At 43.8% G+C, this 14,821-nt stretch overlaps 1 protein-coding gene across 2 annotated transcripts in view; it reads right to left on the bottom strand.

Moving 5' to 3' along the window:
- SH3YL1 (SH3 and SYLF domain containing 1) overlaps window positions 1-14,821 on the bottom strand; it is a 106,865-nt gene that overhangs the window by 91,898 nt on the left and 146 nt on the right. The window lies entirely within an intron of this gene.

The following is a 14,821-nucleotide window of genomic DNA, read 5'->3' as shown; positions in this document are numbered from 1 at the left end:
GGGGTTACAGTGGACGAGAAGCTGGATATGTGTCAACAGTGTGCCCTTGTTGCCAAGAAGGCCAATGGCATTTTGGGATGTATAAGTAGGGGCATTGCCAGCAGATCGAGGGATGTGATCGTTCCCCTCTATTCGACATTGGTGAGGGCCTCATCTGGAGTACTGTGTCCAGTTTTGGGCCCCACACTACAAGAAGGATGTGGAAAAATTGGAAAGCATCCAGCGCAGGGCAACAAAAATGATTAGGGGGCTGGAGCACATGACTTATGAGGAGAGGCTGAGGGAACTGGGATTGTTTAGTCTACGGAAGAGAAGAATGAGGGGGGATTTGATAGCTGCTTTCAACTACCTGAAAGGGGGTTCCAAAGAGGATGGATCTAGACTGTTCTCAGTGGTAGCGGATGACAGAATGAGGAGTATTGGTCTCAAGTTGCAGTGGGGGAGGTTTAGGTTGGATATTAGGAAAAACTTTTTCAGTAGGAGGGTGGTGAAACACTGGAATGCATTCCCTAGGTAGATGGTGGAATCTTCTTCCTTAGAAGTTTTTAAGGTCAGGCTTGACAAAGCCCTGCCTGGGATGATTTAATTGGGGATTGGTCCTGCTTTGAGCAGGGGGTTGGACTAGATGACCTCCTGAGGTCCCTTCCAACCCTGATATTCTATGATTCTTCTTCTGAGAAACAGAAAACAATTACTATGGAAACAAAAATGGATGTCAAGAGATCCGGAAAAGGGGAGACAGCAACTGAAATCAGCAGAGCTTTTGATATCCCACAAACGAGTATCATGACCACCCTGAAAGACAAGGTTAGAATCCAGGAACATGTCCAGGGTTCGGCTCCTATGCAGTCAACTGTGATAACTAAGCAGCGTGTTGGACTCATTGCTCAGGTTGAGAAACTGTTAATTGTTTGGCTGGAGGATCAAAATCAACACCAAGCTCCTGTGAGCTTAGGCATAATTCAGGAAAAGGCTAGAAGTCTTTATGAAGAGCTGAAGAGAAAACAGGGGGAAGAGTTCTACTCACAAGCCCTTTAATGCAAGCAGGAACTGGTTTATGCATTTTAAAGCCAGGGCCAATTTGCACAACATCAGGGTCTCAGGCAAAGCTGCCAGTGCTGATGAGGAGGCAGCTCATGCTTTTCCTGACACATTGGCTAAAATCATTGAGAAGGGCGGCTATTGTGCTTGTCAAGTTTTTAATATTGACGAAACTGGGCTCTTTTGGAAAAGAATGCTGTCAAGAGCCTACATAACCAAAGAGGAGAAATCCATGTTAGGGTTAAAAGCTGGTAAGGATAGGCTCACTCTTTTGCTCAGTGTAAATACTGAAGGTGACTTTAAACTCAAATTAACTAATGAGGACCTCACTGAATTGGAAAAGCAGAAGGTGGCAGAGGAAGAAGATGCACCCATTGCTGAGACGCCTGCCAGTAAAGTCTTGAAACAAAAGTGTTGGCTAAGGCATTTCAACATTTGGAAGCTGCCATGTCCCTGTTTGAGGGACATGTCCCCAACATTTAACTTAGTGCATCTGCGAATAGGGGCATATCCAACATATACAACTGCTACAGAGAAATTCACAAGACAAAGAGGAGAACATCTGTCCAAACTTCCTTGAACACTTTCTTTAAGATTGCAGAGAAGACTCCAGAGAAGACCTCAGCCAAAAGCCCTTCAAAAAGTTCTGGAAAGTCAAAGCATGTGTGATTTTATATGTTTATTTGAATGCTGTTTAACAAATAAATACATTGATGTTGCTACATCAGTCATCAATAATTCATTTAGTACAAAAATCTGGGTTATTGTGGTGAAAACAGTGTATCCCCCCCTTTATACCATGGATTCCTACAGGGAAAGTGGTTTTGACTTATGTTTCAACTTACAATTCATTCCTCAGAACTGCGCTGTGTTGTAAGTCTGAGGATTCCCTGTATAGCAGGTAACTGTTTTGCTTTGGTAGTAGATTTAACGACAGGCGGTATCATACCTAGCATCATACCTGTAATTTTTTAAAATTAATTCTACTTAATAGTAATTTGTTGAATAAATGGCACCAAAGGAACTTCATTCAAACACACTCTAAAGTGTCTTAATTTTCAAAATCAAGACAAGTGTGGTTTGCCACTGTTTTTCCAAGCAAATACACCTGATCAGTAGAATTGTGAATCACATGAACCTGTCCCAGTTTTGAATGAAGCATTATTATTAATTGTATTATGGTAGTGCGTATACAACACTCTGGAGTCCGTCCAGAAGAGACGATTAAGTCCAGGTTGTAACAATGATCTTTAAAATGATTCACTGACTATAGGATTCCAGCCATTTATGTTTCCCCACTCTAATCTTCATTTTAAAATTTATGTTTGTAATGGTGTCTGCACCCACCTCTCATGGACAGCCCCTCTCTGGCAGATACGTGCCTGCAATCACTCGTTTTTGAGCGGGGCGGCACCCACCTCTTGCAGGCAACCCCACCCTGATTGGGTATGAGCCTGCTTTTCTTTCAGTTCTTACAATGGGGTGACACCCACATCTTGAGCGCACCCTTCTGGCCGATGGTTGTTCAGCAGATCTTCATCAACTCAGCCCTCCAGCCAAGTCACACTCACTGACTCCCCTTCCGTGGTATAGTCTCTAGTTCTCTCATATGGCCTTGCCTTCTTTGACGGCCCAACAGGGGCCCGTGTCAGTAGCGTCAGTTGGTGTCCTTTCGGCAGTCCTCGCCTGGACCCAGTCTTCAACCAGACCAGCAGGGCCCATCACAGTACCCTCATCCGGTCTGGCTAGGTTCTGGGCTCAGTCCCCTAGGCTCAGTCTGCCTGCAATGAGCTGTCCCTGCTCTTGCTGCTCTTCAAGCCAGCCAGGCACCTGGTCCTCCCTCTTTGAGCTCCAGGCAGCAACTAACTGCTCTGCCTCTTCTGCTTTCTTTTAAATGGCCCTTCTGGGTCCTGATTGGTCACTCTAGCAGCCCCTCTGATTGGCTGCTCCCCTGCTGCCACTCTAGGATACCTGGAGGACTTCTCTGCTCTTTTCTGCAGTGGAGTGAGGCAGGGCCGCGAGGCCTCCAGCAGGGAATGCACTAGGTCTGGAGGCCCCAGTTCAATGTTATGAATGTACATAGCTTGCCTTAGTTTAAACTGATATACTAATGACACACTGGGTTCCACAGTCTGTCTTTAAAGTATTCATCATTTTAAAAGTTGCTTGTCCAAACAGATCTGATTCTGATCCATACGCTTTTGCTATTTTATCTCCTTGCATTGTTCAAAGGCTCTTAAAACTTACAGTATAGCTATTGCTAACAAATGAATATTCATATATCTTTTCCTCACACAGAGAAATCTGATGGCCTGATCATCTCCCAGTGTGTAATTTGGCATATTAAATAAGGTTTTAAACTGATTTAGTCAGAACTATCCTCTTTAATCTTGATCTGAAGAATGAACTTCTATCTAAGTCTCCTTACCGAGTCTTCAGTTCAAATGGTGGAAGTAGCACTACAAGCCATTAACAGCGGTCATGCAAATCCACATCGACTATTTTAAAAAAAAATAAGCATTTACCACCTAGAGTTCTACTTTTAGTAAAATTGCTGTCATATGTAATCTAGGATCCTGACACAGCATGGTACTTCAGTATATGAATAACCTTGGGTACATTCGTAGTTGACTTCAATAGGGCTATTCAGATGCTTTAAGAAATGCACATATTTAAGTACACTGTGCTGAATTAGAGCTTGGTAGAAGTGGTCGGAAAAATGTTGACAAACATTTTCTGTGAACAAATGCAGTTCTGTCAAAATTGAAATGCTTCGCAAAATCATGTTTATTTTACTGAAATTTTGTTAGAGAAAAACCAGAAAAAAAAAATATTCTGACAATGTCAGAACATCCTGTTTCAACATTTTCAGACTGAAACAATTCAATATTTTTTACTTTTTTATTTTGTATTATGTTACATATTACAACAAACTAAAGTTGAAACAAAAATGAAACATTTCAATCAATCAAAAGCTATGGGGCGAAGGGAATTTTCTTTTGTGGAGAACTGCAAAATTTGAGTTTATTCTGATTTGGGACGAAGCCAAATTTCAAATCTTTGAGATATCAAATTTGCAACCTCCACACAGCTCTAGGCCTAGGTGAGCAAAGCAAAACTAAGAAGTTCTGGTGCTCTTACCATGAATCAAATCACACACTTCATAGAACCATAGTCAGTAGAGCCAGAAAAGGTTACACTGAATGCCTCAAGTTACCATCTACCCTTTTCAGCACTACTCCTAATTTCCTTCCTATTAATCCATTTTAAAATATTTATGGTGATTGCAGAATACCTTCTCCTTGGTAGTTTATTTCATTGCCTATTAAAGAACTTTTTCACAGTGTTTACATTTTTTTTTATTAGGGTATATTGCTTCTTGCCTTTACCAACTTCTCCATCTGTGAGTATTTTCTTTTACACTATTACCTCGTAGTTCTTTTCTAGTTTCTTATAATATCCCTTCCCTCACAAGACTTCTGTTTTCCAGACTACGGTATACAAATTCAGTTTCCTCAGTCTCGTATTTTATCTTCCAATGTTACATTGTTTTGTTGGCCTCTTGTATTTTCCCTAGTTTTTCCTTTTCATGTGAGCAGCTGCATAAATTCTACAGTTTTTGCCACTAATTATGTAGTTGCTCTTTAAAAAGTATACTTTAGACACAAAACTTGTATTTCTTTAAGAAGATTAAACCCTTTTATAATCTAGGTTTCAGAGTAACAGCCGTGTTAGTCTGTATTCGTAAAAAGAAAAAAGAAAAGGAGTGCTTGTGGCACCTTAGAGACTAACCAGTTTATTTGAGCATGAGCTTTCGTGAGCTACAGCTCACTTCATCGGATGCATAGCATATCGTGGAAACTGCAGAAGACATTATATACACACAGAGACCATGAAACAAAACTTCCTCCCACTCCACTGTCCTGCTGCTAACAGCTTATCTAAAGTGATCATCAAGTGATCATCAAGGAAGGCCATTTCCAGCACAAATCAAGGTTTTCTCACTCTTCCCCCCCCAACACACAGAAGTCCAGTCTGCTGTTTCGACCTTCAGGAGGAGTCCACCTAGAATCCTTCTTTTTGTAATGTTGGTAGGCAGGCCTCTGTGGATCATTACCACCCAGCAATATTGTTAACCTATCCAACTATACTCTCAGCCCAGCAGAAGCAGCTGTCCTATCTCGGGGTCTCTCCTTCTGCCCCTCCACCCCCTCGAACATGATACAGTTCTGTGGTGACCTAGAATCCTATTTTCGACGTCTCCGACTCAAGGAATATTTCCAAGATACCTCTGAACAACATAATGATCCACAGAGGCCTGCCTACCAACATTACAAAAAGAAGGATTCTAGGTGGACTCCTACATAGAGTGCTTCCGCCGACGTGTGCGGGCTGAAATTGTGGAAAAGCAGCATCACTTGCCCCATAACCTCAGCCGTGCAGAACACAATGCCATCCACAACCTCAGAAACAACTCTAACATCATAATCAAAAAGGCTGACAAAGGAGGTGCTGTTGTCATCATGAATAGGTCGGAATATGAACAAGAGGCTGCTCGGCAGCTCTCCAACACCACTTTCTACAAGCCATTACCCTCTGATCCCACTGAGAGTTACCAAAAGCATCTACAGCATTTGCTCAAGAAACTTCCTGAAAAAGCGCAAGATCAAATCCGCACAGACACACCCCTGGAACCCCGACCTGGGATATTCTATCTACTACCCAAGATCCATAAACCTGGAAATCCTGGACGCCCCATCATCTCAGGCATTGGCACCCTGACAACAGGATTGTCCGGCTATGTAGACTCACTCCTCAGGCCCTACGCTACCAGCACTCCCAGCTACCTTCGAGACACCACTGACTTCCTGAGGAAACTACAATCCATTGGTGATCTTCCTGATAACACCATCCTGGCCACTATGGATGTAGAAGCCCTCTACACCAACATTCCACACAAAGATGGACTACAAGCCATCAAGAACACTATCCCCGATAATGTCACTGCTAACCTGGTGGCTGAACTTTGTGACTTTGTCCTTACCCATAACTATTTTACATTTGGGGACAATGTATACCTTCAGATCAGCGGCACTGCTATGGGTACCCGCATGGCCCCACAGTATGCCAACATTTTTATGGCTGATTTAGAACAACGCTTCCTCAGCTCTCGTCCCCTAACGCCCCTACTTTACTTGCGCTATATTGATGACATCTTCATCATCTGGACCCATGGAAAAGAAGCCCTTGAGGAATTCCACCATGATTTCAACAATTTCCATCCCACCATCAACCTCAGCCTGGTCCAGTCCACACATGAGATCCACTTCCTGGACACTACAGTGCTAATAAACGATGGTCACATCAACACCACCCTATACCGGAAACCTACTGACCGCTATTCCTACCTACATGCCTCCAGCTTTCACCCTGACCACACCACACGATCCATCGTCTACAGCCAAGCTCTGCGATACAACCGCATTTGCTCCAACCCCTCAGACAGAGACAAACACCTACAAGATCTCTATCAAGCATTCTTACAACTACAATACCCACCTGCGGAAGTGAAGGAACAGATTGATAGAACCAGAAGAGTTCCCAGAAGTCACCTACTACAGGACAGGCCTAACAAAGAAAATAACAGAACGCCACTAGCCGTCACTTTCAGCCCCCAACTAAAACCCCTCCAATGCATTATTAAGGATCTACAACCTATCCTGAAGGATGACCCAACACTCTCACAAATCTTGGGAGAAAGGCCAGTCCTTGCCTACAGACAGCCCCCCAACCTGAAGCGAATACTCACCAACAACCACATACCACACAACAGAACCGCTAACCCAGGAACCTATCCTTGCAACAAAGCCCGTTGCCAACTGTGCCCACATATCTATTCAGGGAACACCATCACAGGGCCTAACAACATCAGCCACACTATCAGAGGCTCGTTCACCTGCACATCCACCAATGTGATATATGCCATCATGTGCCAGCAATGCCCCTCTGCCATGTACATTGGTCAAACTGGACAGTCTCTACGTAAAAGAATAAATGGACACAAATCAGATGTTAAGAATTATAACATTCATAAACCAGTCGGAGAACACTTCAATCTCTCTGGTCACGCAATCACAGACATGAGGGTCGCTATCTTAAAGCAAAAAAACTTCAAATCCAGACTCCAGCGAGAAACTGCTGAATTGGAATTCATTTGCAAATTGGATACTATTAATTTGGGCTTGAATAGAGACTGGGAGTGGCTAAGTCATTATGCAAGGTAGCCTATCTCCCCTTGTTTTTTTCCTACAAACCCCCCCCCCCCCCCAAGACGTTCTGGTTAAACTTGGATTATTGCTGTGCACATTGTAAGATGAGCTATTGCCAGCAGGAGAGTGAGTTTGTGTGTGTGGTTTTTGGAGGGGGTGTGTGTGTGTGTGGGGGGGGTGGTGAGAAAACCTGGATTAGTGCTGGAAATGACCCACCTTGATTATCATGCGCATTATAAAGAGAGGTTTCAAAGAGGGATGGGCTATTACCAGCAGGAGAGTGAGTTTGTATGTGTGTCTGTGTGTTGGGGGGGGGGGGGGAGAAAAAGAGTGAGAAAACCTTGATTTGTGCTGGAAATGGCCTTCCTTGATGATCACTTTAGATAAGCTGTTAGCAGCAGGACAGTGGGGTGGGAGGAAGTTTTGTTTCATGGTCTCTGTGTGTATATAATGTCTTCTGCAGTTTCCACGATATGCTATGCATCCGATGAAGTGAGCTGTAGCTCACGAAAGCTCATGCTCAAATAAACTGGTTAGTCTCTAAGGTGCCACAAGTACTCTTTTTTTTTTTTTTTTTTTTTTATAATCTAGCGTCCTTTTCATGCAGATTTTTATATTACATTACTTTGCTCACTTAAGGCAGAAAATTAGCTCATCCAGATAATGCATCACTTAGTAACTACTTCCGTCCCACATACCATTAGCCTTGAGAAAACTTTCAGGCAAATCTGATTGACTCTTGACAATTATAGTCCAGAGGAAAAAAGTATTATGAAAACCATTTGGAGATCTCAGCTCCTAGTGGCTTCTGTATTCAGAACAGCTTGAAACAAGCCCCTAAATAAACAGACTGAATTTCCTCTCATTCTTCTAGAAAGATAATTTCTCTAAATGAGGGCTGATAACAGAACAGAGTAAAATGATACAGCCGCAGCTGTACGGGACACTTTTTTTTAGAAGAAAAATAATCTATGTTTACAGCACACAGAGAAGAAGTTTCAGGTATAATCTAGTCAGCTGTGTGATGCTTCCTCACTTTTAATTAACTGGAATACATGAGGAAAACAGTCCTTAAAGTTCCTGAGGAACTAGTGAGTCAGGCAGTTTGTGCTAAGAAGAATGCAGAAGCATCTGTGCGCAGCCCCACTGAAGGCAATGGAGTTGAGCAGGTGCAACTAAAGGCCTCATTTGGCCTGCAGAGCCCTGTTACTGGTGATGAGGCTAAAGAAGGATAAAGCCCAACTTCCCTCTAAGATCCCATGTTGACTTTGCAGCTCTGGCAGTTACAAAAAACATATTTATTTGTAAACAAAGCATGTTTTATACGAAAATCATTACAACACATACACCAAGCATGACCATGCCATTTTTAAAAGTGAAATATTCAGAACAGAACCACAACTGAAACCAGGCTAGTAAAAACTCTTTTAAAAGCAAAATATGTTTGTTGAAATTGAATTTTTTTTAATATAAATTAAGGACGTTAAACTATTTAAAATTGATGTTAAATTTATGACAATCTATATTAAGATCTAAGCTTACTATAATCTATTAAATGATTAAAAATTAAATTAAAAAAACATTCAAGCAATGCATGTTTGCTGCTAAAAGCACCTCCATGTAGGAGCTGGAGGTGGGACATGCCACTGTTCCTGGGAGCTGCTTGAGGTAAGCATTGCCCAGAGCCTGCCCCCCTTAACCCCGTCCCGTGCCCCAACCCTCCTGCCCCAGCTCTGATCCCCCTCCTGCCCTCTGAACCCCTGGGTCCCAACCCGGAGCACCCTCCTGCACCGCCAACCCATTCCCAGCCCCACCCCAGAGCCTGCACTCCCAGCCAGAGTCCTCCTGCCCTCCAACCCCCAATTTGTGAGCATTCATGGCCCACCAAGCAATTTCCATACCTAGATGGGCCCTCAGGCCAAAAAATTTGCTCAGCCTTGCTTTAACTAGAACGGTGAGGAATAAGGAGCATTTTAAACAAAGGACCAGAGTAATCTAATCTAAATTGTATTTGTTCAGACTTTATTAAACTCAAGAGCCAGGATTTTTATTATTTCCCCTTTTCCTAACCCTACACACAAAATGGATAAACAAAAATGCAAGATAATATGTTTTTACATAAATGAGATTGTTTTGTAAAAGTAGCTGTAACATAAATGGCTTACCCAACCTATTTCTCAGATCAAATTGGACTCTGTACTGCTTTCTCTCTCCGGTGTAGCCAGGAAGTCATATGACCAATTCAAAGTGGGTGTAAAACACTACCATTCTGATCTGGTAGTATTTTATATCTACTTGCCACTAGCATAAACAATTACATAAGGTGCAGAACAGAGAATTTTGCCACAGAGTATTACAGAGGTATGAATTATATTTTTACTCTTTAGACATGGACCTTATCTTACCCCGACCTATCATCACAGAGAAAAGAATCATATAATAAATGGTTGAAATAATTGTGACCCACCACTCATATTCAGTGGCTATCCAATGATGATATTTTGCAAACAACTTTGTCAGAGAGATTCTCACACACATCCACCAGTTTCCCCACTACCAGGTTCTCCAAGTGTTTTAGTCTGCGGGGAACCAGGAGAGGCTCCACAGAGCATAGTTTAAAGAAATGTTACAATTAAGAGCAACGCAGAAGCACGTCACTGAATAAACAGAGTAGTTTCAAACAGTGATATCTGTTGCACAAAAGCAACACAGTTTTTACCACAGAGAAACCATTGTGCATATGTAACCCACACACCTCCTGGGCATGGTGTTCTGTCCCCTCTAGTGGCACTGGGACCACTTAGAGATTAATGAGTCTGCTACAGCCTTAGCTAAAAGGCATGTGGCTTTTAGCTCATGCAGTAGAGACTCATGTATTTAGTTTCAGAGATCCCAGGTTCGATCCTGCCCGCTGACGACTGGGATCTGTCGGTGTTACACATATGCATACTGTGATGACAGTGTGCGCAAAACTGTGTGTGTTGAAAATAAACTTTCATCCATCTTCATAGTCATCATCTATTTTAAAAAAATAGATGATCATGGGCCCTAATTACACAGAGGCACAGGAACGGGCCCATAGGTGCCCCAGTGCCCTCTTTAAACACCCAATATTAATCATCACCATTTGACAATTGTGGAATCTTGGGAAAAGCTAAAAACTACAGGTTCTAGGCCAGTGGTGGGCAACCTGTGGCCTGTCAGGGTAATCCACTGGCAGGCTGCCAGACAGTTTGTTTACATTTGCGTGGCCGCATTTCGCTGTTCCCGGCCAATGGGAGCTGCAGAAAGTGGCGGCCAGCATGTCCCTGCAGCCCACACTGCTTCCCACAGCTCCTATTCGCCGGGAACAGCGAACCACGGCCACTGGGAGCTGCAGGTGGCCATGCAAATGTAAACAAACTGTCTGGCAGCCTGCCAGCAGATTACCCCGATGGGCCTCAGGTTGCCTCCCACTGATCTAGGCCTTCATCCCTGAAATTCCACCGCTTAAATAGAGAATAAGTCTAGCTGTTCCTATTGCACCAAAGGATTCCAGACACCACATAATAGCATAAAAGCACCTCAAAACTTAGACATGGCATCTAAACCTAGCTAACTTTTGATCCCAACATCACAAATTCAGCTGCTACTTAGAGAACATCTGGATTATTCTGATGGAATAGGAGAATGCATGCCAAATTCAGGATGGATTGATTTATATCACTGATTTTAATCATAATTTAAATCACCAGACAGGAAACCTTAATTTAAATAATCAATTTTATACTTTTGCATTTACACTTTCTATTTATTATTCTAAAGAAAGTTGATTCTCATTGTTTGCAAAAAGAAGTTCCAAATTATACCTACCAAGGAGGATACACTAGAGCTATACACCCTTATTTAAGCAATTATATATCTTAACATTTATTATGTTAGAAAATGGTGAATGACACATTTTTTATTTACTTGATGATTTCATTTTTACTTATCATTTGTGTCAAGCTGCATTTGAAATTCTATTAAAAATACACAAAACCAGTATTGTAAAATGGTTTTTTTCTTTGTTAATTAAACTACCTTAAATATGCATGATAAATGGGGGGGAAAACCCTAAATTTATCAAACTAATTAATGATTTAAACAAATAAAGTACTATCTGTGGTTAATTGAATGGGTTGTTTCTCATAGACTTTAAGGTCAGTAGGGACCCTCGTGATCATCTAGTCTGACCTCCAGCACGGACCAAGGAGTCTAACATGTAAACAAGTCACAAGCTCAAACAAAAGCCCATGGTACAATGAAGGTTGTTTCTAGTCAGCATGTCCTTCAAGATTTGAAATCTAGCAGATCTCATCCTCTCACACCTCATTTTTATTCACAGATTGGAAGAGGAAAACAAGCTTTTCTTCTTTTTCAACTCCCAGTCCATTTTTCAACTTTAACTGAATTAATCATTGAAATGAACTAGCTGAATAAACTGAAAAGAAGAAAATATTCTCTCTGCACCTGCAGAAGAGACTACTGCTTTCAAAAACTGGCATAGCTGTTCACCAAAACCTGGTTCCAGGTGCTTAGCCAATGATTTCCAACACTTCAGTAACCTTTCTTTAACACTTTAGCAGCAAGCATACTTTTTAAAAATATAGTTTAAATGACCTTAATAGATTATAGTAAATTTAGTCCTTAATATAGGTTGCCATGTTTTCACATTTTAAATAGGCTTATTTTTATAACGAAAAATGTATTTAAGAAATCTTTTTTTAAAATCAACTTTGACTAAATGACTAAATTTAGGCAACAACATTTGGACAAAGAGGTGCCAATCAAAATTATCTGGACCAGCATAATACGGTTGTCAAATTAGAGTTTTTGCAGGGTTTTTTAAATCAGGAAGTGTTGAGGCCCAGATTTTTTTTGGTTAAATAGTAGAAGCAACGCTTACTCTCCATTTCAATAATATGGATATCTAATTTGGGGCCAAAATCTGGAAGGACCGAAAGGTCAGATCAGTATTTTGGGGCCAGATTTTTAAAGTGCAGTAGTATCTGCTATGTTCTGCATTCCAATGAAAACTGAAGGCTTGAAAACCACCAGGATCCACTAGAATCCCAGTACCAGACTGAGGCTTTTGTAGTACTCACTGTTGTACTGAGCTGCAATAACATCTTTTTAGTTTGTATGTTTTTGCTGAAGCACTAGCCGATAAATTTGTTTTGTATTTAAGATGTCTAATTTTCAAGGTGGGGACCAAAAACTAGCTAGATCTACATTCCAGCAGGTCCCAGAGCTGAGTTTTTATGGCACACTCATGCCAAGATGTACTGGGGCCACAGAGTTATTGGTGCAAGAGTAGCAGCTAACTTAGGGCTGGTTTACACTTCGGAGGGAGAAGGGGGAAAAAATCGATCCAAGTTACACAACTTCAGTTCCGAGAATAACGTAGGTGAAGGCGACGTACCTAATCTACTTACTGCAGTGTCTTCACTGGGGTGTGTCTACGGGAAATGCTCTCCCGTCGACTCCCCTTGCGCTTCTCGTTGACGTGGAGTACCGAAGGTGACACTAGAGCAATGTAAGCTGTCTTACGTCGACCTAACTCTGTAAGCATCTACATTACAATGTTGCTCCTGCTGATGTAAGTCACCAACTACATCAACTTAATAACTCCATCTCCATGAGAGGTGTAGCGCTTAGGTCAATGTAGTTAGGTCAACACAGTGTTAGTGCAAACACTGCGTTGCTTACATTAGACTGGCGTCTGATAGGGCTGCCAACTTGCTACTCGCACAAAACCGAACACCCTTGCCCTGCCCCTCCTCCGAGGCACCACCCCCAGTCACTCCAGCCCCCACCCCCTGGTCCCTTGCTCTCACTCACTTGCTCATTTTCACTGAGCAGGCTCAGGGGGCTGGGGTGCAGGAAGGGGTGAGGGCTCCGACTGTGAGTGCAGACTCTGGGGTGGGGCCAGGGATGAAGAGTTTGGGGTACAGGAGGGGGCTCCAGGCTGGGGGGTTGGAGCCAAAGTGTTCGGAGTATGAGAGGGGGACTCTGGACCAAGGCAGGGGGTTGGGGTGTGGGAAGAGGTACAGGCTCTGGGCAGGGAGTGCAGGTTACAGGGTGGGGCCAGAAATGGGGAGTTCAGGGTGTGGTAGGGGACTCTGGGCTTGGGCAGAGAGTTGGGGTGAGGGCTCTGGCTGGAGGTGCAAGCTCTGATGTGGGGCCAGGGATGAAGGATTTGGGGTGCAGGAGGGGGTTTGGGCATGGGGGGGTGAGGGCTCTGGGATGGGGATGAGGGGTTTGGGTAGAGGAGGGCACTCAGGGCTGGGACTGAAGGGTTCGGAGGGGTGGGAGGGGGGGATCAAGGATGGGGCAGAGGGTTGGGGCAAGGGGAGTGTGAGGGCTGCAGCTGGGGTGTGGGCTCTGGAGTGGGCATGAGGGGTTTGGGGTGCAGGAGGGTGCTGCAGGCTGGGATCAAGAGGTTCAGAGGGAAGGAGGGGGGATCATACTCCAGAGGCCTCATCTGGAGTACTGTGTCCAGTTTTGGGCCCCACACTACAAGAAGGATGTGGATAAATTGGAGAGAGTCCAGCGAAGGGCAACAAAAATGATTAGGGGTCTAGAGCACATGACTTATGAGGAGAGGCTGAGGGAGCTGGGATTGTTTAGTCTATGGAAGAGAAGAATGAGGGGGGATTTGATAGCTGCTTTCAACTACCTGAAAGGGGGTTCCAAAGAGGATGGCTCTAGACTGTTCTCAATGGTAGCAGATGACAGAACGAGGAGTAATGGTCTCAAGTTGCAATGGGGGAGGTTTAGATTGGATATTAGGAAAAACTTTTTCACTAAGAGGGTGGTGAAACACTGGAATGCGTTACCTAGGGAGGTGGTAGAATCTCCTTCCTTAGAGGTTTTTAAGGTCAGGCTTGACAAAGCCCTGGCTGGGATGATTTAACTGGGAATTGGTCCTGCTTCGAGCAGGGGGTTGGACTAGATGACCTTCTGGGGTCCCTTCCAACCCTGATATTCTATGATTCTATGATCAGGGCTGGGGGAGGGGGGTGTCACAGAGGGGTTAGGGGTGCAGGATCCGGGCAGCACTTACCTTAAGCAGCTCCCAGAAGTAGCATGTCCCCCCCTCTAGCTCCTATGTGGAGGTGCAGCCAGGCAACCCTGCCCCGTCCACAGGTGTTGTCCCCCGCAGCTCCCATTGGTCACAGTTCCCAGCCAATGGGAGCTGCAGAGCATACCCTCCCAGTCCCTGGCCACCCCAGTGCCAGAAGAGGCCCCTGGTGGCCTCTTCTGGCAGTAGCACAGAACTACAGCAGGTAGGGAGCCTGCCTTAGCCCCAGGCCTCCGCTGCACCTCCAACCAGACTTTTAACAGCCCAGTCAAAAACCGGATGCCTGGCAACCCTAGGGTAGTCTTGCCCTCATTCTCCATCTAACCAGCGAAAGTATGGAAGGTAGGACCCAAGGAACCACTATCCTTCCCCAGAATGGGGTTATCCCCTTCCCCGGGTCTGAGAA

This window comes from Natator depressus, chromosome 3 (assembly GCF_965152275.1).
Source record: "Natator depressus isolate rNatDep1 chromosome 3, rNatDep2.hap1, whole genome shotgun sequence".
Taxonomy (NCBI): domain Eukaryota; kingdom Metazoa; phylum Chordata; order Testudines; family Cheloniidae; genus Natator; species Natator depressus.
The sequence above is the reverse complement of the archived record's forward strand: the minus strand, read 5'-3'. Positions and strand labels throughout refer to the sequence as shown.